This window comes from Cibotium barometz, chromosome 24 (genome assembly GCF_041138505.1).
Source record: "Cibotium barometz isolate CiBa-2024 chromosome 24, ASM4113850v1, whole genome shotgun sequence".
Lineage (NCBI taxonomy): Eukaryota > Viridiplantae > Streptophyta > Polypodiopsida > Cyatheales > Cibotiaceae > Cibotium > Cibotium barometz.
In genome coordinates this window covers 34,693,082-34,720,282 of record NC_141069.1, presented here as the reverse complement: position 1 = coordinate 34,720,282, position 27,201 = coordinate 34,693,082, and the positions used below count along the sequence as shown (strand labels likewise).

Here is a 27,201-nt window from a genome sequence, read left to right as displayed (position 1 = left end):
CCAGCTATGCGCCGGCTGTTCGCTGTCTGCAGCGAAGTGTGGGAAGAATATTTTTCAAAAGAAATTCGAATGAAAACGCTTTCCCCCGCCTTCAGATAAGTAAAAACATGATAAAAAATTTTCTCCTTCCTACCACGCTTGTTAATACATGGTGCCAATAAACCTTCAAAGGTTTGGTAAAAAAATAAAGAGTGGTTTGATATGAAGTGATGTGAGGTTATTGCATCAAGGGACATGGAATCCAAGAGTCAGAAATACAGCAACGACTTTAGTGAAAATTGACTTTGATTCTATCTTAGTGGATCTAAATGCAGGCCATGGATTTCTTTTAAAATCATGTGAATATGTTAAAGTTATGCCATATATCATTTGTGTTTGTGAGTTGTTGGAATTTTAAGCCAGATTTTCAGGTGATAAAGAACTTTATGAGATGTTGGGAATGGTGACAGTGGATGTATGGAATGAAAAGGGTCACATGTATGTTGGAAATACTTAAAGGTTATGTTATGCCTACATGTGATTAGCTGGAAAGTTTTGGAAAAAGAAGCCAGTGAATCTATGCTTGGAAAGGGATAAGCAATTGGAACATGAATTCAAGGATGGATTTGTCCTATGCTTTTTGGGAAATTTTGAATGTGAGATTCCTTGTTAGGTTTGGCACCAACTCTCACAGCTAGAAGTCTCGTACTTTCCTGGCTATTCCGCACACGTCACGACAACGGGGCAGGGTTTCCCACTCGAGACCTTGCCCTCGAATGTTCGGACACGAGACTAATCCTTGTTAGGTTTGGCACCAACTCTCACAGCTAGAAGTCTCGTACTTTCCTGGCTATTCCGCACACGTCACGACAACGGGGCAGGGTTTCCCACTCGAGACCTCGCCCTCGAATGTTCGGACACGAGACTAATCTGGTGGTCATTCCAAAACCGAAACCAAGAAAATTTTGAATGTGAGATTCCTTGTTAGGTTTGGCACCAACTCTCACAGCTAGAAGTCTCGTACTTTCCTGGCTATTCCGCACACGTCACGACAACGGGGCAGGGTTTCCCACTCGAGACCTCGCCCTCGAATGTTCGAACACGAGACTAATGTGGTGGTCATTCCAAAACCGAAACCAAGAAAATTTTCCTTGCCCGAAAACGGGGACGATTCCACCTTTTTGAATTTCTTAACGAATTTTCTAACGGGGTTAAGAGACTAAACTATCCTTTACTTGATTAAACGAGATAGAAGGAAAACTATTACTGACTCAACTTGAAGAAATCAATGCTTTTTTTCTAACCGAAATCAGGCATAGCCGTTGATCTAATCATTTGAGAAAATCAACGCTTTTTGCTTAACCAAAGTTAGGCAATGCCATTGATCTACTGATTTGAGAAATTCTTCAAGGTTTTTATTTAACACTCGAATTCTAAGCGTATTCCTATTATTTCAATTTAATTATTAAATTTTCACTGATTCTAGCCTAACCCCATCCGGCCCATGGGTTAGCCATCACCCAACCACTGGAATTGGTAGAACCAGATAATTACTCACCCACCTATAATTGAAAGCCTTTCTTAACTTTTGCTTTTGAATACAAAAACTCACACACTCCTCTTTAAAACGTTAACATATAAAATAATCCTTTGACAAACAGTTATTGGTTACAGATGTCATAACTCGAAAATTCCATCCAGTCCCTTGTTTCTCAAAAAACAATATCACTATGGACTCTCCGTTGAGACCAACTGGTCAGCCAAACGAGATCTAGTAACAGATATAATGATTTTGTCCATCATACATATCTTCCACAACATACGCATGGGTGTCCTAGGCACCGCGAGCCCGTGCATCGCCTGGTCAGAACCCTCCAGGATCCTCCTTAGGTGTCCTGGCACTTCACTCAGGAACCACTTTGTCGGCCCTCGTCCACCGTACCAAAAACGCACCATTTTTCAACCATACCGAAGCTGGTCAAGACCTGGGCAGGCCTTGCCACGTGAGTTGTCCGTTGAACACTCCCCGCCAGCTGTTGCAACCCAACTTCCCTTAGAAAAACATATACCAAATTCTCCCTCCAGCATTCTAGCGTAAGAGAGTCCTTTAAGAAAACAGGGTTTCTATGCAAGTTTTCAATTTTATTTTCTTTTGGATACAAGGAGTATTTCTTGAATCAGTATCCCCACCAAAACTTCTTGATCGGTATTCTGAATTTCATACCAGAATTCCTCGAATTCTGTAACCTTGATCCACATATCAATTCGAAGGGTCTCAAACTTAGTCTCAGATTTGGCGAGAGTTTTGAGTGTATTTTTCTAAACTAGTCACATCTTCTTTCCTCGAAACTGATGAAAGAGTTTGGTCTTTTTGGTCTTGGTCATAGTCTGATTCACGGTTCGAGTCGGATAAGATTTTTCATGAACTATCTTTCTCAAAAAGTTTGATAATTTAGTTACTATTTTATTGAATTTCTTTCTTTGAATATACACTTAACTGATTTTCTAAATTAGTTACGAATTTCAATGAGGAATAAATTAATCATTTCTCTGAATATTTCAATCTCCATAGATTTCTTGAATTTTCATTTTACAATCCGTGTGAATATAAAAAGATAGAAATTTCTCTTGTAGAGTATTTAATTATTTATTTATCAAATACTCATAGAATTTAAACATAGAATTTAAGAGAATTCTAACTTTGATATAAAAATTCTTTATGCATCTGTTTATGCATAAAAATCAACTTCAATGGGAATAACACTTTTATAAAAAAAACTCCTTTTATGCATCTATTTATGCATAAAATCAAATTTAATAGGAATAACACTTTTAAAATAAAAATAAAATTTTTTATGCATAAAAATCAAATTTAATAAGAATAACACTTTTATAAGAATAACACTTTTATAATAAAAAATTTCCTTTATGCATCTTTCTATGCATAAAAATAAAATTTATTAAAAATAACACTTTTATAATAAAAAAATTCCTTTATGCATCTTTCTATGCATAAAAATCAAATTTAATGAGAATATTTATTTTATAATAAAATTTTTTTCATTATGCATCTTTCTATGCATAAAAAATTAAATTTAATAAGAATAACACTTTTATAATTAAAAAATTTCCATTACGCATCTTTCTATGCATAGAGAAAGTAAATTTAATAAGAATAACACTTTTGTAATAAAAAAATTCTTTTATGCATCTTTCTATGCATAAAAATAAAATTTAATGAGAATAACACTTTTATCATAAAAAATTTTCATTATGCATCTTTCTATGCATAGAAATTAAATTTAATGAGAATAACATTTTTATAATAAAAAAATTTTCCATTATGCATCTTTCTATGCATAGAAATTAAATTTAATGAGAATAACACTTTTATAAAAAAAATTTATTTTGCATCTTTCTATGCATAGAAATCAATTTTCATAATTAATATTAGTGATATCCATGCATAATCATAGGTGAATATGTACATGGAGTAATTAGAATATTTCTTTTAGATGCAAAATTGGTGGGAATTACTCTTTTGGAATAACATTAAAAATAAACTTTCTTTTCCATAAAACTCTGAAAAATTTTACCATAATCTCCTTTGTATGGCTGACCATTTCTCATTTTTATCATTCTTTACTTAACTTAAATTAACCCAATTTAGATTCATAGAACTCTAATCTGCACAATTTTCTAAATTCAAGAGAGTAAGCAATAAGAAGAGTTTAATTAATCTCTTAGTTAATCTTTCTAGGATTAAGAAAGACTAGAATGTAAAGAAGAAAAGGGGGTGGCCTTTTACTCAAAGGCATAGCATTTGAATTTAATTCAATCAACTGTAAAACATAAAAATCAAGAAAATCATAGATTTAAAATTTATAAATAAGTAAGAAAATTAGCCTACATGGAGCTTGTAAGAACTTCTTTGGCTTGAGGGATTGAGGGTTCTAGTCTGGTTTGAAGCAAGAGTGGCCACCAATTCACTTTCGAGAGGATTAGGCCAAAAACAATTGAACTATTAAGAAATTCAATATAGATGGCTCTCGGGACAAGAGTAGAGTAACAGTGCATAAACACCATTAAGCTTTTACAAAGGGAGAGGCTTCTATTTATAGGAAAAAGTGAGCCTCTAACCAAGCAAACTGATTCTAGAATTTTTTAGATCAGTTTGGTCAATTTTTGACCATTTTTGGGTCAGTTCAGCTTACTTTTTGGATCTAGTTTTGAAATAGGAGAGAGGAGAGATAAAAATATCTCATTTTATTGATTTAAAATTTGGGGTAATGATGAGAAAAAGGCACCTACTTCATGAGGGGAGATCCCCACTCTCTGAGGTGTCAAAATTTAGTTTTTTTAATTGTTTTCTTTGGTCCTTAGTCCACTCTTCATCTTCTGTGAGCATTTACTCATTTTTGGGGAGTTTTTTCTTTATTCTTCAATTTATCTCCTCCCTACATTTGGATTAATCTTATTGGTCCATCAGAGTCTTATCTTTCATTAGGAACTCAATGGAGTCTTCTTGGGCCCTTTAATTTGGACGTTTAGTGAAATGCTTAAAATGCTAATCCATCTTTGACCAAGCCTAGAGGCCTAGTCCTAAAAGCATATATTTGATTTTTCACAAAAATAAAAAAAATAAAAAAAGGAGATATTCCTAGATCTGGCCACCTAGGTGACTTTAAAGCTTTGTAATGGGCTGTCAGTCAGTAATCATAGCCTGCAGCAACCTTTTCGAACTCCAAACATTCCAAAAATTCGTCACTTTCTTCCCCCCTTTTTTGTGTGTACACCAGATCTCTTTCTCTCTCTAAATCTTCTCTCTAAAACGCCCTGCACTCCTTCTCCATGGAAAAAAGCGTCTTTCTCTACTCCAAAAGCCATAGCTAACAGATCTGTACTCCTAAATGAGCCTTCTCTCTCCAAACCCACAGTAGTAGCCATGGCTTGCAGGGAAGAAGCTTACCATGAGCATTCTCTCTACAGTACTTGGTCCTCTCTCCATAGCTAGCAGGTCTGTACTCCTAAATGAGCCTTCTCTCTCCAAACCCACAGTAGTAGCCATGGCTTGCAAGGAAGAAGCTTACCAGGAGCATTCTTTCTACAATACTTGGTTCTCTCTCCAAACCCACAGTAGTAGCACAGAAGAACCTTTTCATGAAGTATTCTCTCTCTATATTGCTTAGCAGCCATAGCTTGCACTAAAGAAGCTTCCCATGATGCATTGTCTCCTTTGCATTTTTGTCTCACCATTGCCAACCCTCTCTATGTTTCTTTGGCTCCCTTTCTGGCTTCTTTCTCTATCCACAATGCAGCTCTAGAGAAGCAACCCTCATCTCCATTCTTCCCATTATTTTTTGATACCATATCCTGCTCCTTCCACTCCTATTCAACCCAAGCTTACAAGCCTACTTTCTTGTAGATGGCACTACAAGACATCACCAATAAGCCTTCTAAGATCCGCCTTCAGGTTGATTTGGAGACAGAATACGCAACCCTACGCAGTAGGCATGTTGCACCCAATATTTCATACGATCAGCTTCGAATGCAAGGAGCAAAGGCCATTGATCTTTGGATTGATGGAAATCTTTATCCACCAGATCCAATATCTGGTGCCCCTCCACCATTCAAAAGCATTACAAGTTTTCTTATGTTTGTTGGTGATGGTTTCACTGGACTTCTTGGCTATTGTAGGAGATTACACATGTTGTGGCTAGATGAGGCAGCTGAAAAGAGGCAAACACAATTTGTCTTCGACCAGCTTCAAGTGGCATCGACTAAGCAGATCAATGGTTTGATGCAGAGGATTAAAGAGCTCTCAGAGGAGCTTGAGGTGCAGAAGAATAATCTAGCGGATCGTGTGCGCACAATAAATCAATTTATCGATAATTATGTTCGTCTTCAACACTCCACTCGTAATCTTCGGCGTCGTGTTCACCATTTCACTCATCTTCCCATGGGATATCACGCAAGGCAAAGAAAACGTAAAGCTGTTGGGTTGCTTTCAAAGACAGCAGGCGCATGCAAGAGGCGTAAACAAACAACCAGGTAAAAATTTTTGTAGGAATTATAGCAGCTTTGAGAAGCAATTAATGAATAAAGCATCTCTCATGGTTGACCATTGTGATTGTAGGGCTTGTGCAACAGCTATACTAGGATGTAACAACGCTGAGGACAATGTTAATGCCTCCCTTCTTCAGCATGTCCTTCAGGAGAAGGATATTATGGAAATGATAACAGGTTCTGGTAATGATAAGCTGCGGGAGACCCTTCGTCAACATTTCTTGAAGGAAATCAAAGAAATTGTCACCCCCAAAGAGATGCTTGATATATGTGACTCAGCAGGTATTAGCCAGAAAGGTTACAGAGCAATGTACAGGTCAATCACTTTAGGGTTGCGAGCAAAGGGAGTTATGCAATCCTTGCTTCCAACACTTTATAGCTTACAGATGGCAAAGAAGTGTGCTAATGGTGATATTGCATCCATGTTCGAGGGTGGGTACAAGTGGGTGGAGGATATTATGCCAATGCCAACAATCAAACCCTTTGAATACAATGCATATAACAATGTCTACATTGACATGGAAGTGCTACAAAAAGCAATGATTCAGTACTATGGCCTCACAGTTGAAGAGGCAGGTGGAAATGCCGTGTTTGTCTTGAAGCTGGTGGTTAAAGGTCAAAGACTGGAGCGTGTTAGTTTAACCTTGATGAGCCGAGCACTTAGACGAAGGCCTTTAGAGACCCAAGAGTTGGATGCAACTGAAGACAGCAACAATAGGGGTCAAGGGCATAAGCAAGACTACTACGGCATTCAATCAGAGAAGAACATCTGGTGGCAAGCAGCATGGGTCCTCCCAAAAGAGAACCATGATACCTTGAGGTGGTATTTTGAACGGTCTGGCATTCAACATGTCGTCTCTTATCAGGTCAATGGTCAGAAGCTTGATGTTCCTGGAATAGGCTGCTTTAACGTTGAATGGCACTTGGGTGGCGATCTAAAAACCTTAAAGTGTATGTTGGGTTGTAAAACAGGTGCGAATACTATATTCTCATGTGTTTACTGTTGTCATTCCAAGACAGCAGTAGACTCAAGAGTAAAAGGGAAACAACCTAGCAAAGGCAAAAGTCAAAAACAGGTGGGTGCAAAAAAAGCAATCGTTTTTGATGCTGAACAGAGGAAAGGATCAAAGGTATGGCATAATGGCATATTAAGTTGTGACCAAAGCAAGCCACCTAGTCATGACCAGGAGGACAATGCTTGGAACCCAATCTTGGAAATTCCACTATGTCAAGTGCATGTGTGCACATTACATGCAAGACTGAGGATTTTGGATAAGCTATTGATGCTCCACATAAACTATGTCTGGAACATGGAGCCCGAAGATCGACGAGAAGAGTCAATACGTGCACTAGAGGGTGTACTTTCCTCTATGGGATTACATGCTGGAGCAGTGGTCTTGACAAAGGACAGAAAATCAAACCCTACACAAGACAACCCTAATAAAATTTGCATGGGTGGATCAAAGGCAAGACACTTGCTATCAAACCACTTGGGTTCTCATAGCCACACTGACTTTGAAATTTGGAAGAAGATATGTGATGTCACAACATATCGAGGAAATGATGCCAGGCTTGGCCTAAAACGTGCACATGTATGGGAGGTGTGTAATAAAATGGTCGATCTTCTAGAGAGACCTCACCTGGATGACCATGGTATTGAGGCACTTAAACAAGCCACTTGTAGATTCACAGAAGAAATGGTCGAGGCATGGGGAGAAACACACATTACTCACTACATGGTAATGTTGTATTTATTGTGTCCTTGTAGTATGTTCTTCATACTGTTTGTTGACTTTTTGTAATTTTCTATGCAGCATATATTGTATGCATTTTGGCCATACTTTCTCGATAGATATGGCTCTTTAGCACTTTGGAGAAATCAAGGCATGGAGAAATCACATTACCAAGCAAAGGCCGTGTATTTTAAGGGCACTCGCCATGGTGGTGGCAAAGTCAAGAGTAATGCACTCCATGAAATGTTCAACTGGTTCTATCGCGTTCTGGTTGGCAAAAAAAGGCAGAAAAGTCGCGGTAATTTGTCTCTTAGGCGTCAAATAATGAAAACTGTTAATGCAAGAAGAACTGAAGGATACAACAGATCAAATGCTAGGGAGAGACTACGGCAGTGGGTAGCAAGCAAGCGTCGGTGTGGTTCCTCATGGGCTTAAACTCTCTGATTATAATCTTTTTGTGTTTTTAAATTTTCTAAAAGTTTTAAAAAATTATATTTATAGACATATTTAAGTCATTTTTCATTTATAGCCACCACATTTCAATTTCTTCTTTGTGCTCTACTCTCTCTTGCCCTCCCACTATCTCTTGCACTCGTAAATACCTAGGCCATGCCAGAAGAACAGGAGCAAGACTTGCGGTTTTTCGATCAACTCGGCCCACTACCTGCTACAGCAAAAAGGACAAGTCTACCTATCGTAACAGAGCAAGAGGCAAAGGAGATGAGAGAAGAAGAGCGCAGGAAGGAGGCCGAAGAAGCACAACGCAGGAAGGAAGCTGAAGAAGCAGGGCCTAGTAGAGAAGCAGAAGAAGAGCGGCGTCGAAAAGAAGCCGAGGAAGGTCAAGGGCAGCCCCACCGGAGATTGTTATTGAGGCCGACACCCTAGAACAGCTAGAGGTTATCTTACAGAACAGGGAGGTCGAGCTCTTGTCCTACGGCATCACGAAAGATACCATTGACAAAGAGTTTGCTCTTGTGAGGGCAGCTTGGGAGACAGAAATGCAAAAGAGACAGCAGCCCAAAGAGGACGCAAGGAGGGCAAGCCAAGCACAGCCACAGGCAGCCACAACATCCAAGCGGCCAGTCAAGAAGTGTGGTAAAAGAATGGAGGGCAAGTTTCGGGACCAACAAGAAGAGGAAGAGCGTGCACAAAAGAAAAAGAAGTTCAGGTCTGAACGACCACCGTGGGAGAATCAAAGACCACCACCGCCTCCACCAGTTACAAAGAAGAAGAGAAAATGGAGGCCAGGGACAGTCGCGCTACGAGAGATTAGGAAATATCAGAAAAGCACAGATCTTCTCATCCCCCAGGCACCATTCTCTCGACTGGTGAGAGAAACAATGGAAAAATATTCTGACAGGGTTGACCGCATACAGAGCACAGCTCTTGAAGCTCTTCAAGAAGCTGCTGAAGATATTGTAGTTTCTGTTTTTGAAGACTCAGTGCTGGCTATGGTACATGCCAAGAGAGTTACTTTGAAGCCTGTAGATATGTCCCTAGCCCTACGTCTACGTTTAGAGCGTAGCCTTCTACCTCAATAGGCTAACCCATTTTGTAATTCTCCCTACAAAATTTTGTAATGTTCCCAAATTCCTTTGTAGCTTTTTCACACATTAATGAAAACTTTGTGAGTTGTGTTACATTCTTTGTTGAGTCCATTTTTTTTGTATGCTCAGTGCCAATGAACATTTCATTTAAAAATTATAAAAGCACTATACACACAGGAAAAAACACACACAAATACACACACACACACACACACACACATATATATATATACACACACAAACATATATACACACACATATATATACATATACAAATATATATACATATGCACATATATATATATATATATGTACACACACACACACACACATATATATGAATATTTATATATACAAAAAATGTAGATCCTATAAAGTCAACTAGAGAAACTTATAGAGTGCCTTATGAGCCTCAAGGCAAAAATAAAATTAAAAAAAAAAAAAATGCCATGTGCGCTACGGCGCGTTAATCTCTAGTTTGACCAGGTCAAAATGGAGATTTACGCGCCGTAGCGCACATGGTATTTTTTTATTTTTTTTTTGATATCTTTGGTCTGGTGAGGCTCATAAGACCATTTAGGTGCCCTAACAGTCCCAAATCTTACATATTTATATAAGATATTATTTATATTTATATATATATATCTTATAATAGCCTTAAAATCTTATAATATCTTATGTCTTATGTATATATATCCTATATATCTTTTATATATATATATATATATATATTATATATATATCTTTCAATAGCCCCAAAATCTTATATATATATATATAGGTGCACACACACACATATATATATATATATATACACACAAACATATATACACACATATATATACATATGCAAATATATATACATATACACATATATATATATGTTTATTTATATATACAAAAAAGGTAGATCCTATAAATGCACCTAGAGACCCTTATAGAGTGCCTTATGAGCCTCAAGGCCAAAAAAATAAAAAAAATAAAAAAAATTACCATGTGCGCTACGGCGCGTTAATCGGCACTTTGACCAGGTCAAAATGTCGATTTACGCGCCGTAGCGCACATGGTTTTTTTTTTTTTTGATATCTTTGGTCTGGTGAGGCTCATAAGACCCTTTAGGTGCCCTAACAGCCCTAAAATCTTATATATTTATATAAAATATTATATATATGTATATATATCTGATAATAGCCTTAAAATCTTATAATATCTTATGTCTTATATATATATATATCCTATACATCTTTTATATATATATATGTATATATATGTATATATATATCATTCAATAGCCCCAGAATCTTATATATATATAGGTACACACACACACACACATATATATGTATATATATATACATATATGTGAGTGTGTTTACATCTATAAATACAATATTTTTTCATACCGCTCTAACCCAATCTCGATTACTTTTTTTAATCACGATCTCAATTAAAATAAATCCTAAACATTTTTTTCTATGAACACATGAACAAAATCTTAAAATTGCGAGGCTTGAAATGGTATATCACAAGTACGCCAGGAAAAATCACAACTTACAATGCACAACAAAATTTTTTTATTAAACTTGGAAGAGAAGCTTGCATTACATCTTTTTAATAAGCTCTTGGAAGAGCTCAGGAGAGAGAGTTCTAGAGGCTGGTTTCTGGCCTAAGCTTTGGAATACATCACTCGGCTCATTGATTCCTTGAGCCTGAGAAAGGGCACAATGGCCTAAAACTGAGCCGGGATGGTTGCCCGTGAAGCAATACAAGGCAGCTTCCCTAGCTACCAAAATACATTTATTTATGTTCGAGGCTAAGGGGTTCTCCGACAAAGTGCTTTACATTTTAGGAGCTCAGCATAGGCGATCTCTGCATATTCTAAATGAAAAACCCGCACTATGTCGGCCCTGAGGGCAGGTATGTAGTGCCAAAGGGATGCATCTCGACCCTCTGACTTTGGCCGCGTTCCTCCTACGCGCATAGCAAACTTGTCCACTTCAAAAGCAGTCTGTCAACATGTCAATATAGAAGTTAGGAAGCGTGAAATGATACAAAAAATAATTTGCTTTACAACTAAGAAGTAAGGACATACCTCAGTTGCATCGTCACTTGCAACTAGTTGCTCATTCGTCAGGTTTATGCTTCCTTGGTCTTGAGCATCGCCAGCAACCAAGGGCATGTGTGGTTCAAAGGCAGCTACGCTCTCATAGAATTGCACTTCTTGCTTTATTTCAACGAGCGCTTTGGCCACTACAACTTCCAAGGTACTGCTACCAATATCATATGCAAGCGCTTTTGTGAGGTTGTTATCTTCAAAAGAAATTTTCACTTTTCCTTTGTCCAGCATTCACGGCAATAATAGAAAGTGCCTCATCCTCACGAAACCCGAGTGTCTTAGCAATGTCATCCAAAAACAAAAACTCTTTCCCATCAATAATGATTGGATGCAAAGACATGATAACAAGGTCTGGGACCTCCTCGAGTACTTCATCCCCCTCTAGAACTAGGTCCGGAACCTCCTCGGGGACATTATCTTGTAGAGCCACCAATGCCATTGAGGCCTCCCATTGTTCTGTAACATTCTCTTCCTCATGGGCCTCTTGGACCTGCTCCATTAGCTTTACTTTGCCCTTTTCTTTTTCCTTGCCACTTTCTTTCGCCACACCCTCTTGTAACAGAAGGACCAAAACCATGTCCCAGCTTAGGAAAGAAGTGCCGATGTTGCCCATTTGTAGATCCAGGAGTAAGTCTTCCTCCTCATTTCTGTAGTCCTTTTCTGTGAGGGATTTTAAAAACCTGGATAGGCGAAATCTAAAATTCTTCTCTTCCCTGAATATGTACTTGATGAGGTCAACTGGAACCCATAAGCCCTCATCACCCTCAAACATGATGGAGTACGTGCTGATGTGTTCATCCATATACTGAATGACATCTGTAAAAGCATCCGCGTGTAGATGCATTGTTGCACGTACATCAATTGCTCCCTCAAACATAGGGACGATCTCATCAACCCTATGAAGTAACTCAAGCTTTCCTAGCTGTGCAATAAGTGCGTCAAGTAGAGGTGCCATGCTACGAGTGATTGGAGGAAATAGAGAGTGTGTGATACAGAAAGGTGTGCGAAATTGAGAGCAAGTGTTAGGAGAGAACGATAATTGTCATTTGATGTAAATGAGTAAAGTATCGTTTATAAATGGGCGACCTTGTTATAAAATTTTTAAAAACTTTTAAAATTTATAAGTACCAAAAAAATTTTAAAAAATGGTATGCGAAAGCAAAAACGTATCCTTCCATCGCAAGGTCATTTCCAATTTACTAGTGGCTCACGCCACAGATGCTTCTGTGACCAACCTTACACTATCACAAAAAAATAAAACTGCACAAGACAATTGAAAAACCTTAATAAGACAGTGAGGCAAAAAAATTGAAATTGTATTTACTTCAATTCAAGATTACAAATCCAGTGGTTATTTGATAGCTACATAGCCAGGGAAAGTAATTTCTCTACAAAGAAAAGATCGTTCCTGCCTTTTGCGCACTACTCTACCATTGATTATCAAAGCAAAATCACCACTGAGTGAGAATCGAAGAACTAAGTAGTCACGTAAGTTGGCAAGGGACCAGTCATCATTCACAGTAACATCTTCTACATCCCGACCTTGCATGGATATATGTAGCACACCCTGTTCTGTAGAGGTTGTGTCGGAGTCTAACGCCTCCCATTCTCCATTTGTAAGCTTCCATCGCCTGTAAGGAAACGCAATGGACAACTGTTGCTTGGCAATATGATAGCGCATCACAACCTTCTCAACAATTACTTCGCATCTGATGGTGTCTCCATTGTGTTGAACAACTTTTTTATCCCATGCAGGTGATAAGAAACAAGTCAGAGCTCTCTCCCCCTTTGCAATCCATAAAGTTGGGGTACGATGTGTGTCACTTGTACGGAACAGGTACACAAAGAGGTGTAGAGGTATGAAGCAGGTTATGGTTGCTTTGTGAGATCCATATGTGCACTTCATAGCATTTTGCACCTTGCTTTCGATCTGCAAACAAGCCATGGCCACTGAAGCATTGTCTGGAATTGGCCATTCAATAGATGTGAGAGTTGGCGTAGGTTTTGGAACTAATTTTCCAGTACCATTTGCTGTCGTGGGAACCACATATGTATCCTCATAGAAGAAGATGTTTCGTGCAAGAAGTTGTGCAGTTGGACACCCTCCAAAGATTAAACTACCAAGCTCCACATGGTATGCTTCAAAGGTTCCTGAAATTGCCTCCATAGGCTCCCATTCACTATAGTTTGAGGGAAAAATATCTACGCACAGGAACCCAAGAACAATCGAAGCAGTGCTCAGTATACCATTATTAGCACACAATTGATTTAAAAACAAGAATATAAAGTGGTGAAATAACTTACAATTTGCAGGAAATCGTTGACGTTGGTCATGGTCTGAACATGTTGGACCTTGGCTAGCTTTTTTCCATCACGATCTTGTTTGAGCTCCAATATCCGCCCTTTCCAATGGTGACTTTGTATATCAACGTATCGCTTTGACACCTTGTGGCTTCCTCTTGTACTAGGCTGCATCGTAATCCAATTCCACTTCTCGTACTGTTTGATGTTCCAGTGCCCATCCTCATCTTGACCACTGCTACAAGAGAGAGATTGAATATTGATCGGAGGCCTTCGAGCTCTAGAAGAAGACATCAGATGTATATATTAGAGAGATTATAAACCTTGATGGCAAAGAAAAATAGAATGGTGAGAAAAAAACTTAGACTAGGGAGATGTAAAAAAGAGAAGGAGTTGTAGAGCAAGTTCCAAGGGCTTGGCTGTGCTATTACTGCACTTTGAAAGAGGATATTGGAGGGGATGAGAGGAGACAATGAGTAAGATTATGAGAGCCAAAGCATTTGCAACTCAAGCTTCCATAGCTTGGCTCCACTGTTACACTCTGTAAAAGGAGGTTGGACAAGGTAGAAGGATGTAAGTGAGGATCATACTTCCCTAGCTTCTGAGAGGAGGTTGCAGATCAAGCTTCCATAGCTAAGCTCTGCTGTTACACTCTGTAAAAGGAGGTTGGACAAGGAAGATGGATGAAGTAAGGAAATGTAAGTGAGGATCAAACTTCTATAGCCTCTGAGAGGAGGTTGCAGATCAAGCTTCCATAGCTAAGCTCTGCTGTTACACTCTGTAAAAGGAGGTTGGACAAGGAAGAAGGATGAAGGAAGGAAATGTAAGTGAGGATCAAGATTCCATAGCTTCTAAGAGGAGGTTGCAGATCAAGCTTCCATAGCTATAGTTCTAGGTTTCTGAGTGAAGAGAGAGGTAGATCAAGAGGTAGATAGCTAAAAGAAGTAGTCTAGAGAGTGAAAAACGCCTTGCTATGAGAAAGGGGGAAGAGAGAGCGTTTTGGAGGGAACGTGGGAGAGAGGGATAGTGGAAAGTGAAGGGGAATGTGCATTGAATGCATGGGAACTCGTTTTTGGGCCTCTATCACTTTGGAGGCCTTAGTTAATGATGGCTGCAGGCTGCTGGCAGGCTGCAGCTATCCTTTTCTATATAAAATAGGGGAAAAATGCATATACGTTTTGAATTTTTGAGTTTTAGTTGATTTTGAAAATTTAAAAAGAGCCTATTTAGCCTATTATTCTAAGTTTGACCACTACCTTCTAGGCTCTTACAAACCATTGGTTTCACTCCACATGTAATCTCCCTATTTGTCTATTTCTTAATCACCTCCATTAGGCAATGGCAAATTAAAGGGCCCAAAAAGACTCCATTGAGTTCCTAATGTGAGAGTTTTCAACGGAATCCTTGCAATGGATTGGCTCCATAAAAATCAAGCTGACATTCACTGTCACAATGAAACCATTTCCTTCTGTGACCTTCACGGGAACAAAGTTCAAGGAACTGGAATTTTTGGATCCCCAGATCTGCAATTAGTAAAAGCTTCTAGGTTACTGAAAGGACTTAGAAAGAAGCAGCTCATTTATGTTGTCAAAATGAATCTGGAAGACACAAAGTTAAAGTCTAAATAACTAGAATGGTTAAGTGAGTATGATGATTTATTCCCAGCAGAGCTAATTGAGATGCCTCCGATATACGGGAAGTAGATCATAACATAGAATCGACCCCCGTAGCATTTTGTTGTTTTTTTTATGATATTCTGATTTACTCAAGGAATGCAGCTGACCATGAAGCTCACGTCCGTAAAGTTCTTGAGATTCTAAGGAAGCACCAACTCTTTGCAAAAAAGAGCAAATGCACTTTCTCTGTCGACCATGTTAAATACTTGGGCTTTCTGGTATCCAAAGACGGAATTTCTCCAGATTCTGCAAAAGTCCAAGCAGGCATAGATTGGCCTGAACCAAAGACAGTGAAAGAAGTCAGAGGATTATTGGGATTAACTAGTTGGTATAGATTTTTTTATACCTAAGTATGCTCTCATAGCTTCCCCCCTGACTAATCTTCCCAAGAAGAATACCCCGTTTCAATGGTCTACCACGTGTCAGAGCGCTTTTGATAAGCCGAAGACCGCCTTGGTAACCAATCCCGTTCTGAAGTTGCCAAATTTCTCCCTACCCTTTGAGGTAATAACTGATGCCAATGGTTTTGCCCTGGAAAGTGCACTCATGCAGGAAGGTCATGCAGTGGCCTATGAATCTCGAAAACTCAGAATGCATGAGAGAAATTATGCTATCCACCACGACCTGGAGCTACTTTCAGTAGTCTATGCCCTGAAGTTGAATACAATCTGTCTCATGGGTGAGTGAAAATAATCTTCCCAGTAGGCCAATTCAACTTGCATAGGTTTTCCTGATTTCTGTTCTAGGACTAGCTTACACAAGCATCCTGGGGAAATAAATGAATCAAACGCTTAAATGGCTTATCCTTATACTCAGCTGGAGCATGGATGACAAAGAATTGACGATTTGGCCCTTGGTTTTCAATTGCGGCATAAATCTGATCTCTTTCCTGTTCCACTACTTCTGCTATCGTAACTGCTCTGGCTCCTATAGATTAGGAACTCTTTCTCTTTGGTTACCCCAGTACTGGGAGGGAGTTTAGAGACTACTCTGAACAGAGACAGATGGTTGAGCTGGAGTCCTCCTGGGATTGTCTTGATTTTGGCGAGACGGATCTTGATTTGTGGACCCTGATTTGACTGATACAAATTGGATGTTCTCTACACTCTGGGTCGACTTCCCTGTCCTCTTGACATGGAAGGAGTCGGGCAGTCTTTAAGCTGGTGACCGAAACCCTAACACCCAAAACACTTGTTCTCACTTCTAAGCTCATCCCTCTGAATCCTTGAAAGAGGTGGGGCTCCTGAGAAAGTGTTCTGAGGGAAGGATCTTCCTTCATATCTGAATCTCCCAGCATCTTGATTCTGATTAGGGCTTTGCTACCTCTTTGGGGGTGGAAAGTTTGAAGCACTTCTCGGGGTTTGGAACCTTTTAAAGTTTGAGGGTGCAGGCTTTCGGCAGGACCTTAACAACAAATGCTTTGGTAAAGTCCTTGAAAGAGGTGGGGCTCCTGAGAAAGTGTTCTGAGGGAAGGATCTTCCTTCATATCTGAATCTCCCAGCATCTTGATTCTGATTAGGGCTTTGCTACCTCTTTGGGGGTGGAAAGTTTGAAGCACTTCTCGGGGTTTGGAACCTTTTAAAGTTTGAGGGTGCAGGCTTTCGGCAAGACCTTAACAACAAATGCTTTGGCAAAGTCCTTTGCCATTCTGACAGCTTCTGTCATTGAGACTGGTTTGGCATTTTTCACTAAAGTGTCCAATGGCTCGTTCATCCCTCGAATGAATCTGGCCATCAACTGCTCTTCATCCAAAAGTGGAGAATATTTGAGGAGAAGGGCAAATGCCTGATGGTATTCTTTAATTGTCCGGCTATCCTGCTTCAGTTCCAAGAACTCATTCATTTTCGTTTCCAGGAAGCCCGGAGGACAAAACCTCTTCCTGAGGTAAGCTTTAAGATGATCTGACCAGGTCTGGGTATTTCGGTCGAGACGGTTTGTCTCGCAATGGTTCCTCCATACGACCCTGGCCGTTTCCACAATTTTCAATCTAGCGAGAGCCTTCTTGTTCCTCTCGTTATAACTGGTTACATCAAAATACTCTTCCATTGCCTCGATCCTTTTTTCCACTATTTCTCCTAAACTGTCCCCCTTCAACCTTGAAGGGACCAGGTTGGGATTGGTGCATGGCTTTACGAACATCCGGATCTAACTCTTCATCATTGCGGTAAGAGGATCCGGCTATCTACCACGGGCCGTGCGTCTCATGATTATGAGGACAAAACGATAATTTTTGTCAACTTAACTTTGTCATCAGATTTATGACTATTTAATTTTTAGATTTATTTCTTAAACAAATAAATATTCCATCATAATTCTTGAAAACAAGATTCACTCTGATAATTTTACTAACCAATATTCACAACCACGAAAACAATTTGGAATCTTTTACAAAATATCATTTATTATTATCAAAAGTTTTTGATATATACATAGAGCGTCTCGACTCCAAAAGTCACCGCCTCAATTGCGTACGCATAAAAAGGCGATACTGTGATGGAGACATGCTATGATATACACAATTCATCACTGATAATGTTCCTATAATTCTTCTCCTAGGAATAAAGCAGCTAAGAACTCTAAAAATACGGCAAGAAATTCTAAAATTTCGGGGTGAGTGATTATAGAATTGTTAATAATGAACAAATCCTAGCCTTATCAAGATCATGGCTAGCGAGATATTCTGTCCGAGTCTTTGTCGTTGATTGGTATTGACGTTAATACTTCGCCCTTCAGAGAACCACATATGCTGATGTCGCTCTACTGGATCAGGAAAGTATAGATCCTCAAAGTGACGAGTGAGTCTCACTCTGCTTTCTCGGTTTGTAGCGGAGTTGATGAGATTTTCAAAGGCAAAGGCAATCATATCCTGACTCTGGGAGAGTCCAGGAAAGCTAGATAGGTTTGGGGTATCCATCTAAAAATCTAGTTCAATTTATGAGTTTTCAATTTATGAAGTTTATTTCAAACATAATCTTAACAAGTGAGAACATTATTTCCTAGATTTACTTTAAAATTTTAGGCAATTTTTGCTGCTGTTTCGTAAGTTTACAACAACGCTCTGATACCAGCTGTGAGACCCCTCTGCCCCCTGTGCACCGAATTTCCAGTTATTAGCAACAGAAGTAGCTTCCTCTTGCATGGGGCAGGGTTTCCCACTTGGGGCCTCGCCCTCGAATGTCCGGACATGAGACTAATCTGGTGGTCGTTCCAAAAACAAAACCGGAAAAAATTTCCCTTGCCCGAAAAACAGGGACGATTCCACCTTGTTGAATTTCGAGAGTTTCGTGAATTTGCAGTTTTTTTTTGGTACTTTATGGGTCATCTAGGTCAGGATTTGCAAGCAACAGCTTCTTATGCGCTCATTTTTTACCTCCAGAGGGGTGAGAAGAGCATTGTTATTCTATTCTTGACGTGCTCCTAAGTCTCCGTGTATTGCTTCTTGAGTTTGTTGCTGAAATGATGTCAAGGCAGTAGGGAAGACTACTGATTGTTTGCTTGAACACACAAGCTCTTGTGTTGGTGCTAGATGCACGAGAGTGGTTGAGGGATTTGCTTGTTGTTTCTTGGGCCTCCATTCTTATTGAACTATAGGTGAAATTGTTGGGGTTGAAGTCGGTGGTGAGGTTTTCTTCACGTTGTTCGATTTTGGCAACCATATGATGGAATTACCATCATAGTATCCTTGTTGTTGAAGGACATGAACAGGCACCCATCTTTGACAAACACTGTAATTTGGTTGTGCCAATGTGCTTGGTGTTGAGGCTTTCTTTGTGCAAGCTTAGGGGACTTTGTGATGCGTGTGGGGACCCAAGCTTTGGTATTTCTTTGGTAGTACCCTTGTGCTTGCAGCAGTGTTTTTGGTACCCACACTTGTTACATTGGTGGAGTTCTTTGAGGAACTCGCATAGGCTTTTGTGGACGCTGTTGTGGATTACGTTTCTTCTTCCTTGGCTTTTGAGTGCTACGTTGAGGAAGAGAATTTGACTGTTGAGGCACCCAAATTTGATTAGCACCTTCACAGTAGCCTTGAGCTACAAGTAGTTACTTTTCCACCCACATTTTGATACTATTAAGATACCTTGATTGTGGTTGTCGTGGTGGAGTTTTCTTTTGGGGTGATGTGGAAGGTTTGGGGCCCTCCTTGACTTTGGTTTTGGCGCTGAGGCTGTAGGTTTGAGACTCATGGGCATTGTTGATGGTGAGTTTAGAGTCTCTTGCGGAGTGGTTGCTGCTGTCGATGATGAGGCCTTTGAGCATGTGGTTGTCTCCTTTGGTGAGGTTTGTTGATGAAGATACATAGGAGCTGGGGCCTTTCCTTTGAGTTCCCTGTTAGAGTTAGATGGTTGGGCTCTGGGAACTTCTTCAGGAATAGCTATTGATTGCGAGGTTTTGGCATCGAACTTCGTAGGTGAGGATGGGGTTGAAGGAGTAGAGGCTTTATCAGAGTTGGTTGTTGATGCAGATGGTAGGTCATTGTGTAGAGGGGTTGTGGAAGAGACCTGTATCCTTTTTCGTCGTTCAGAATCATAGATATCCATTAAAGTTGGATCCTCTTCGTGGGAGTATGGTATTGTCAACTTTTTATCATTGACCATCATGACTCTATCTCTAGCAAAGCATAGTGGTGCCCAAGATTACATATGCTTCCAACACATACTCAACCACAAAAAACTTGCAAGTGAGGGGGTTAGATTCAATATATATTGTATGTTCAAAGTACCCTAGACATAGCATGTTCAAGTCTTGTATAAAGGTAATCCTTTCAGGATGTGTCGCGAGTGTTGGTTGACCTAACAAATCCCATAGCTCTAGGGTCATGAGATTGTGTTCTTGTGTTGGATAAGGCTGTGCTTGAGCTGTGGTGATTTCATTTGCAATTTTCAATCCAACCAAAATCCTAGGTATCTTTTCAGTAAGATATGTTGGAAGTTCCAGATCGTGCAAGGTTTCTTCCTCCCGTAATAGCAATTATACAAATTTCATGCAGGAGTGTTCAAGGTGACCGTTTGCATGGATTCATCTAGTGAATACAACGATTCATTTATCCAAGGTCTGCCAATGATGACATCATACTCAAGGGAATCTAGGGTAACATGAAATGTAAATTCGATATCGCATCGATTGTTCAAGTAGTGTATGTAAAGTAACCTGAAACTTCAATGTTTTGTTCATTGGTTCCTTTTGCAAGACTATTGCTTGTCGGGATGAGGTTAGGTTTTCCCAATGAAACCCAAGTGTCTATTGTCATGATGCTATGACTTGCTCGAGGGCTAATCAATGCGTGCTTGCACTGAATATCATTGCCTGTAGGGAAATCCAACCATACTATGATAGAGTCTTCCAAAGGAACCATGGGTGTTTAGGTTATTGTTTCAGCTTCAGATCCTGTGTCTGTTTCATATTCCCATTCACTTTCATCCTATGTTTGGGTCTCAACTTTTTCAAAATAGCTAATGCGTACAATGGCACACTTGTCCCTCTGATAATTCCTAATGAGGGCTGTTTGGAAACTTGCAAATCGTGACAGTCCTGTTTTATGTAGTTCATTATGTTCTTATATAACTCAAGTTGTCATTAAAGGTGCAAGTGTTAATATGATGGTGGCTTTATCATGAGAGAAGAGCATTCCTCCGAATGAGGTTTTGAGAGATTGTTTTAATCTTGTAAGGGAATTATTGAATTCCTCACGTGCTTTCTGAAGCCTATAGTTCATACAATCTATCTCAAATGACTCTTCTATAGAGAGTATGTCTTCCTCTTGAAGGGGAAAGGGGTACTCCTCTAGGCTTTGTATCTTGGTTGTTGGTGTGTAGCTTTGGCATTATGAGGCTCAATCACAACTAGTGACCCTGTAAGACATTCAACCATGCTAAGCATGCACTCTTGAGCTCATTTTTTGCATTTTGCATATGTCATGTGATCATTATTATCCATTTGGGGTGGTTGGGTGGGTTCTAGTTTCTTGATTGGTCTATGTAGTGCACCGAGCGAAGAGTAAGAACTTGTTTCATCCTCAATTAGTGATGTACTAGAACTTGTGACTTTCTTTGGTTTATGAGTTTTTCATTATCTTTACCCATGTGACGAGATTAAATTTTCTTTTGGGTTTTTATATCCTGTGTCGCACATATGGATGTTGTGGTTTGTGTTGTGTCTTTTGATGTGGATGCTTTTGCATCACGTATAGCTTTTGGCTCTTTTGTGTTTATGACCCTATTTGGGTTTATGTCCTCCACAGACTCCTTTTCCCCGTCTTTTAACTCGACCTTGGTTTTTCGATAATTTTTTGTCCCTTGTTTTTCTTGGGTCTAGAAGGTTTTGTTTTCTCTTTTGGGTTTTGTTTTAAAACATATTCTTCTACCCATGTTGAGGTATTGTCTTTTACATTCTTTTTGATTGTTTGTCGTGCCTTGGCTTGTAAGCATGTAAGCACATTCAAGGGCACCATGGACAATTGCCCATTTTGTACACTTAAGATGTTAAGAGCTGTATTTTGTGAGACAAGCTGCATTGAAGAAACTCGTCTTGGGAAATCTTGGAAAATGTGATCAATTTCACATCGTTCACACATTGGTTCGCAAGGTGCCAGTGACTATGGGCATTGAAGTATTCCAAACTGTGTAGTCTGCTACCCTTGTGAGGTCCACGACGGTAGAAACACTGAAGTGTCCGATTAACTGCTTTGTGAGCAGTTTCTACCCTTTGGACAGTTTCTGTTTAGTGCACGGAAGATGGAGGTTTTGAGTTCATTGTGGATGAAGGGGGACACTTTTTAGTATCACAGTCAAAGGTTTTACAATATATGCAGTATAGAAAAACATGTACTTTGTATGCACAATGAGGATTGGGATGGTCGTAGTGATTGCATTCAACACAAAGCATTTCGCTCATCACTTTTATAGGCATTAAGGATGTTTGGTTTTAAAGGTTTACATCCTCTCTTACAGATGTTGGCTGTAAGGTTTTAAACAAGGCTGCATGAAATTCTAGGAATGTCAATTCCAAGATCGATCTTTCTTTTGCCATTGCTTCACTTGGTTTAGATGAGGAACATCTCGTAGCATGATCATCTTCTAGCATGTTGTCATCTCAACATATTGCTTTTTTTTACAACATTGATCGAATGTTTCTGGATTGGTTACAATGATCAAGTTGTGTAAGCTATTATTCTGCAAGCCCATCATGAAACATCTCCTCAATTGAACATCATTTACTATTTCCCATGACTCACAACGTGAGTCCAATAGTTTTATCCGAAGGATAAAATCTCTAATGGATTCATTTGGTTGACACGCAATTGAATAGAGTTCGGTTACTGTACTCCATTGATCACCTTGTCTGGAAAAGCCATGTATAAAAGCTGATTTCAAGGTTTTGAAGTTGGTCTTGATCACTGGTATCAATGTGCGATGAACCATCGACTAGCTTTTTCCTCTAAGCATAAGTTCAACGCATGTACCTTAGTGGGGCAGTTGGGATTTCCAAAGGCTTCACATCTCTGTTCAAACATTTGAATGAATTGAACATGGTTGGTTGTTTCATGATATTTGGCCATACTTTTGGAAATTTGTACAGTCGTATTTTTGTTTGAATCATTGAGGCCGTATGTGAGTGCTCTTATTGGAAGAGACTCAGTGAGTCCTTGGGCCAGTCCTTGGGCCACCCCCCTTCCTAGACTAGTCACTATGTCCAAGGTGTGGGCATCCAGGAAAGGGTTAGTACTTATAGGATTTTCGGGAATATTAGGCGAAGAACCAAAGCTGCCCACCGGTGGGATCGAAGTCATAGGGGGTGTAAAACCCAATGGCACGCTTGTTATAGGCAGCTTATAGGCATGGCCAATGGCATTGGGAGGTGAATTTGTGGCATAGATCTCAATGGCTTGAAGATGTCAGCCCATTGGGTTCAGTCCTTGTGTAATCCCTAGCAATCCCTCTATTGTGGCCATTTCAGAGTGCCTAAATACTCCTTTAATGATCAATCATAGTTTTTTTATTTTTGTTTTTTTCTTTTTATACTTTCCCACAGCCCGTTACAACCTCAAGAGGCTTGGTGTACTCTTCGTTGGATCAAATGGGTGTCTGTTTGCCCTAATTAGCTTAGGCGCTATACGCACGTGAATGACCTGAGATATTTTTCTAGAAAAAGCATATGCTAGAAACTTTCCGGATGGAAGAGGAGATCCTAAAACCTATTCTCCATCACTATCTCACGACGAAAAAACATTTCGAGAATTTTTTTCCTGTTTTGTTTGAGGGTGATATAAAAGGAATTTTGAAAAACTCTGTATGAGGAAGTTGTAGTATTTTGGGAGTACTACAAGTTTGTTTCCTTGAGTCGTCCATGATTTGTCATCTAGACCCTCAAAAAGTAGCCCGATCATCATCGTTTTCACGTTGTTTTTTGTGATTGTGGTTTTTGGGCTATTTTTTGCCTCGATTTTCGGGTCTAATTTTGAGGTTGCTATTAAGAGGCCAAAATGATCGATTTTGACTTTGGACCACGTGGTCCAAAAACGAAGAGCTTGATATCAGCTTTCCGATGAGCCCTAGAGCACCTTCATCGGATATACCATTTAGGAGATACGGGCCTCCAAATAGGGGTGTTTTCCAGAGAGTTTTTTTTCACGTGCTGGTTTTGCACGCTCTGAAACACTTTTCACGCGTGAACAGGACTTCACGTGGATACTAAATTTTATTTTTATTTTTAAAACACATGAACTTTTGTTTCACGCCTTCACACGTGAGCCGGATTTCACGTGGAAATTAAATTTGGATTTTTTTTCACGTCGGATTTCCGTTCATGTGGGATTTCCGTTCATGTGATTTTTTTGTTCATGTGATTTTTCCGTTCATGTGGTTTTTCCGTTCATGTGGTTTTTTCGTTCACGTCGTTTTTCTGTTCATGTCGTTTTTCCATTTAGGTCGTTTTTTCGTTCATGTCATTTTTCCGTTCACATCGTTTTTTTTCGCATGATTTAGTTTTATGTCGCAAAACAGTTTTCACGCGTGAAGCATTTTCTAAAAAAAGGTAAGTGGAATAATCTTCTCATTGAATGCTATTAGCCTTAATGAGTTACATAAAAAAGTGATTAAGGATAAATCTAAGATTAATTATTTTACTAATCTTTTCCTCTTTTACACTAATCAAGGACTTTAATTAACCACTAATCTCAAATTAATTCACACAATTGAGCATACCATTGGATAGAGCAAGGAAAAACTAATCTTTGTGTATCAACCGTTGTGTAAATTAATCTAGATTAAAAAATTAATTAGACTCTTAATTATAGTCTCCTCTTTAAGGTAAAATTAAGCTTCTCCAATTGATCAAAAAATTGATGTGATTAAGTGTTTTGATACATCTAGATGCTCTCAAAACACTTAAAAATCATAAATTCGACTACTCATATAATCAATTTAGACCCCAATTAATATATTTTCTAAATTTTTAACCTCTTGAACAAAACAATCACCCTTAATGACAAAAACCAGTCCATTAAGAGAAATTAGTCAAATTCAAAAGTTTTTTATGGTTTTAAAAAATATTTTTAAAGATTAAGCTACTCCTAATACTTGCTAACACTCTTATCCAAACAATCTCAACAAAAAACACACAATTACACTAGAATTAATGATCTTAGATCTATGTTTAAACTAAAGAGAGCTAATATTCACTAAGAAATGCATTCTCTTGCATTGTTTGATGCAATGGATGCAAACTAAGCCTAATACAAACTATGTGCAAGCCCTAAGAACATAAAAAATCACAAAAATAATAACAAATTAATCTAAAAATTAAGCAAAAAGCATTCTTTTCAAAAACAAAAAAGAGAGCTATTCTACACCAAATCTCACACAAATCACCATCAAATATACATCTTTTTCATAGTAAACCACTAATCAAGATAATAGGCAATGGGTTATGCATAGATTAGAGACAAAACAATAGAAAAAGCCAAGGGATGGCTCCCCGACAGCGGCGCCAAAAATGTTAAGGTTCATCCTAACCCTCCTTGAAACACATCCAAAAAGAGATTACCTGGTGAACCGCAACTGTCGTGAGGATCTTTCCAATGGCCGAACTCCTAACCCTTTAAGTCTCCAAGCTCCACAACTTCTTGAGAAGCAATTCCACCGCGTCTCCCACCGTGAGCATTGTCACACCGCCGCGTTGCACTACGGGTCTTCATCCCTCCTCTCACCTTACTTAACTCACACACAACACTCACTAGCATGCATTAGGGAGAAAAATTAGTAAGAGGATTAGCAAGAGCAAGACTCAATTGCACAATGGGAGAGTATGTTGTACTATGAGAAAAATTCACTTATATACATGGCCATAAGTGTTCACACTCACTTAAACTATGGCCGACTGGGCACTTTAGGCTCATAAGAGGCCTAAGGCTATTACAATGACTACTCTCATAATATATCTATGAAGCACATCACTTAGGACTTCATCCTATCTTGCTACCACACGCTCTTAAAGTGGCGTCACACCATTACGGGAGCTTGTCCAAGTTGTAGCTTTGGACACTATTGCTTCATATCATGAATATATGACACTTTGATGTATCTACCGTGACTCCTTGATGTAAGATAATCGCGGTAGCTCTTGTTAATCCTAGAATTGGATTAACAGTGGTGAACATACACTAGTTTTCTAGGAGCGTTGGCATACTCATCATTAATTGGCCTCATAAAAAAACATCTTACAATAAAGGTATATGCAACCAAGAACATTATGTTGGATAGAAAGATTTTCAAAATTGAGAAGCGAAATGTTACAACTTAGTGTTTTACCCATGCAACTTGTGTGTAATTGAAACCCTCCATATTGTTGGGGTTATATCACATGTAACATGAATGTTTTTAGAAATAATAAATACTCGTGAAAGTCTCAGAATACATCAAGGCACAGAAGCTTAAGGTACTTCTCTCTCTTTCACTCTCACTCTCGCTCGAGCCCTTTGGATTGTTGGTTCTATGCCGATAAAATGCTGTGTTAATGTAACTCTATAGTGGGCATCATTGGTGGAACGCATGTTGTGAAGGGTACAACTGTTCCATTGTGAACCCACAGCCATACCCTTCTCAGTAGATAAAAATATGGCAATTCTTGAAATGCTCAAATGAACATGAATTTAAAAGCATACTTGGAAGCAATGTTAGACTGACATCCGCAATCAATGAGCTTGAAGCATGTTCTTATGTTTGATGGGAAAATTCAAAATTTATCTCACAAATTAGAAAATTGCTAACTCATTACCACATTTAAAAATGAGTTTTGTATCATGAATCAATACGTAGGACTAATGGCCACCTTTAACCCTAAAGGTGTTTTAGTCCACTTTTAATTTCGAAAGTGCTATCTAGGAAATGCGGGAAGGGCACGTTCTCCTATGTTCTTTAACGGTGCAGATCATTTGGTTTGGAGTAACCCGCTCTACTCTTTAGTGATTAGCGCGACTTATCTAGTCTTTTAAAACATTATGATTTTTTTGGACCCAAAGAGGGCCTCTTGGATTAACTTTTGATTAGCAATGGACCAATAGGAAGAGGGCTGGGTGCACATTTTTGACTTCTTTGACCCTAGGGGGCCTAGGCTTTGGTTTGTTAATGGGGCCTAATTACTACTTTTGTCCCCCTACCTCCTAGGCCCAAACATAGAGGTCCCCCCACCTAGAATCTCGTGGATTAAAAAACCCTAAAAATTGAAAATTTTTAATTTTTTCCCAAAAGTGTGTTTTCCCTCTCAAACTTCCCCCCAACATACTCTAG

At 39.1% G+C, this 27,201-nt stretch overlaps 1 pseudogene; it reads right to left on the bottom strand.

Annotated features, from left to right (window-relative positions):
- The window catches only part of LOC147625216 (uncharacterized), a 37,782-nt pseudogene that overhangs the window by 260 nt on the left and 10,321 nt on the right, over positions 1-27,201 (bottom strand).